This window comes from Coturnix japonica, chromosome 20 (assembly GCF_054131305.1).
Source record: "Coturnix japonica strain WE chromosome 20, WE-NBRP24, whole genome shotgun sequence".
NCBI classification, from domain to species: Eukaryota; Metazoa; Chordata; class Aves; order Galliformes; family Phasianidae; genus Coturnix; species Coturnix japonica.
This window is the reverse complement of record NC_140682.1, coordinates 8,376,751-8,380,246: the sequence shown is the minus strand read 5'-3', so window position 1 is coordinate 8,380,246 and position 3,496 is coordinate 8,376,751. Positions and strand designations below refer to the sequence as shown.

The 3,496-nt window shown below is 48.6% G+C and overlaps 1 long non-coding RNA gene across 1 annotated transcript; it reads left to right on the top strand.

Annotated features, from left to right (window-relative positions):
• The first annotated feature begins 400 nt into the window (after positions 1–400).
• Positions 401–3,271, top strand: LOC146757565 (uncharacterized). Its single transcript, XR_014936125.1, has 3 exons — positions 401–693; positions 1,337–1,448; positions 3,128–3,271. It is a non-coding gene; the product is annotated as an uncharacterized LOC146757565 (long non-coding RNA).
• Positions 3,272–3,496: the final 225 nt, after the last annotated feature.

The following is a 3,496-nucleotide window of genomic DNA, read 5'->3' as shown; positions in this document are numbered from 1 at the left end:
AGTTGGCGTTCCTGCTTCTGCCTGGGCAAACCATCCCCTGTGGCCGAGAACCAACTGCAGAGCAGTGCCAGGGAGCCCTCTGAAGCTGAAGTCTTGGTCCTGGCAGGTAAAGGTGAAAATCCAGCTTTCAAAACACTGCTTGTCAGCAACACAGGTAGAATTCATGCTTTCAGTGGGCTTGTACCTCTTTCTGTATTCCTGCGTTCGAGCCATGCCTGACATCTTTGGTTGACACTTGTCTTTCCCAAATGAGTCTCGCAAGCTGCTTGAAACCTGCTTGACAGGCAGCACCAAGCCTTTGCCTCCTTGGATAGTGAAAGTTTACACTAACTGCTGTGTATCTACTCTTTCCAGGTGAATCCATCCCTTGCCAGTGCAGGAACAACCCAGCAAGTAGCGATGATGCACGGTGTGCTTCCATCAATGGAGTGCAGTTAGGATGCATGAGTCACTGCAGTTCCAAGGACAGCCTTTCACGTGACAGCAATGATGGAGAGAAGGAGGTCTGACCTATTCAGTTTTGAGCCTCTCCATGCAGGAAAACCTTGCGGTTCTGGAATGTCTTCACCTACGAAGGTAGTGAGGGATTTGGAGCACAGGCCTTACAAGGAGCAGCTGACGGTGTTGGGATTGTTCAGCCTGTAGAAGAGGAGGCTCAGGGGAGACCTTATAACTCTCTATAACTTCCTGAAGGTAGGTTGTAGTGAGCTGGGGGTTGGCCTCTTCTCTCGAGTAATCAGTGATAGAACTAGAGGGAATGGTTTTAAGCTGCGCCAGGGAAGATTTAGGCTGGACATTAGGAAATATTACTTCTCAGAAAGGGTAGTCAGGCACTGGAATGAACTGCCCAGAGAGGTGGTGGAGTCACCGACCATGGGAGTGTTCAAGAAACGTTTGGATGTGATGTATGGAATATGATTTATCCGGGAAGTATTGGCAATGGTTGGACCAGATGATCTTCTAGGTCTTTTCCAACCTTGATAATTCTGTGATTCTGATCTGAGAAGCTTTTCTTGCTCAAGTCCTGCTTCCAAGTTTAACCACCTATGGGGAAGTAGATGTCACTTTTCTAGTGTCCTTCAATTCCGTGTCTGCATTTTCCTAAAAGTAAAAGAATTTGGAGGTAACCAGCTGCAGTGAAGTGAGCGATTTCAGTGCCTGTTTCTGATGGTGGCAATGAGTTCAGAGGTCATACTTAATTGACGATTCCTGTTTCCATTCTGACAAAGGCTGTAGTTGCAGCTGACTTCCCGAGGCTGCCATACGTGGTGGTGATGCAGCCTTGGGCTTCTTGGGGATTTGCATGACTCCCACCTTTCCTTTCTGTGTCTTGCAGGTCAGCTGGTGCTGGAAGCGGCCGGTATCTGAGCAGGAATGAAGGTGAGTGCAGGAGCAGCTGCTGAGGGGAGGAAGGAAGTCCATGCTAATGAGCTCTGAAGCATCTGCAGGTACGGTACCAAAGGAGGCAGCAGTGATGCAGGGGGCTCCCCAGCAGGAAGCTGGCTGATCCAAATGCTTGCTGAGAGTTTGGAAGCCCAAGCCCTTATGGTCTCTGTAAGGGTGGCTAATAAAAAGATGTTAACCAAGATGGTGGTAAATAGTCAAAGGTTGGTAGCAAAGGAAAACTCACCAATGTCGATGTTTTGACCAGAAAGCTGAGGCAGTCTCAACTGGGGAGCAATCTCCAAGAGATGCTGCCTCAGTGGTGGTCAGCCTTTAAATGAGGTCTCAGAGGAGGTGGAGTCGAGGTCCACCCTTTCTGTGAGCACAGCTCCATTACTCTCACCTGTGCTCCCGCAGCTGACCCAACACTTGCCTCAGCTGATTAATCAGAGGTTCAAGGTGTGATTTCCCATACAATCTCTAAGCTGAAGGCAGCATCTCCTTGATCTGATGGTGGTGTGCCTGAGTGAGGGAGTGATCCAAGCTGGATGCAGAAGAGTCATCTTGATTTCTCTCCTATTTTACTTCAGATGACACCTATTGGGTGTTGGTTTCTTAAAATTTGGATCTAGGAGGTGGCCTCTCCCTTTGCTTCTGGTGAAAGCACAGTAGTGCAGCAGGAGTAGAAGACAAAGAGGTTTTCTTGGTGGCAGCAACACCGATTATTTGATTCAAATGTAGAACTGTGATGAAAATGCTGAAGAACAGATCCGCCTCAAAGACATGCTTGATCATATAAGGAATGAGCATGTGATCCAAGACAGCCAGCGTGGCTTTAGCAGGGTAGGGCCATGCCTAACCAATCTGGTGCTCTTCTATGATGGAGTGACGGCATTTGTGGACAAAAGGAAGGAAACTGATGTCATTGACCTGGACTTGAGCGAGATCTTTGATATGGCCCTCCACCACATCCTTATCTCTAAACTGGAGGGATGTGGATTTGACAGGTGGACCACCTGGTGGATAAGGGATTGGTTGAAAGGCCACAGACAGAGGGTGGTGATTCATGGTTCGATGTCCAGGTGAAGGCTGATAACAAGTGGTGTCATCCAGGAGTCTGTCTTGGGACCAGTGCTTTTTAACATGGTTATCAGTGACACCAATGATGCAATGGAGTGCACCCTCTGCTGTTTGCTGAGTGGTGCGGCTGATGCAGTGGAAGGAAGGGATGCCATTCAGAGGGAGCTCAACCGAGAGGTTGGCCTAGGTGAATCTAATGAGGTTCAAGACAGCAAAGTGCAAGGTTTTGCACTTGGGCTGGAGGAATCCCAGGCATTTCTACAGCCTGGGAGGAGCAGTCCTTAAGAGAAGCCCCGCAGAGAAGGACCTGGGGGTCCTGGTGGATGAAAAACAGAACGTGAGCCATCAGCGTGCTCTTGCAGCTCAGAGAGCAAATGGTCCCCTGGGCTCCATCAGAAGAGGGGATGGCCAGCAGGGACAGGGAGGCGATTGATCTTCATGATCCTTGAGGTCCCTTCCAACCCGGGCCATTCTATGATTCTGTGATTACACTCACTGACAGAAATAACGGCAGCTGTACAGAAGCTGGATATATTTTGGGACAGTTCTTGTAACCAGCTGATTTTAAGACCTTGCCCAAGTCGTGAGTCTTAATTGCATGTCAGAAGAAAGCTGGGAAAGTGGTTATTGCTCATTCTTTCTCATTTGCTGATTCTTTCTTTAGTGTTCCTTTTCCAAAGGAGATTCTGGTGATGGAAGCAGTTGAAGAAAGAACCAAAGCAGCTCTTGCCAAGAGTGCTTGAAGTCCCTGTGGAGAGAAGCAAAGAACTTGGGCTTCCTCTGGGATGCTCCCCACCATGTCTCAGGAAGGAGACCAACTGCTGTTCCACTTTCTGCTCTGTGTGTGGAAAGGTACGTCTGGGTTTCTTCTGCTTGTTTTTTCTTTCTTTTTCTGGCTTTGAAGGAGAAGGGGTGGAGCAAAGGGAGACCCACTGGTCATTTGTTACCTCAAGAACAGGATGGATTTTTCATTCTTTGTGAAAAACCTGGGCTAGTAGCATGGGCATGTTTCAGGCTGGACTCTTCTTTTGCT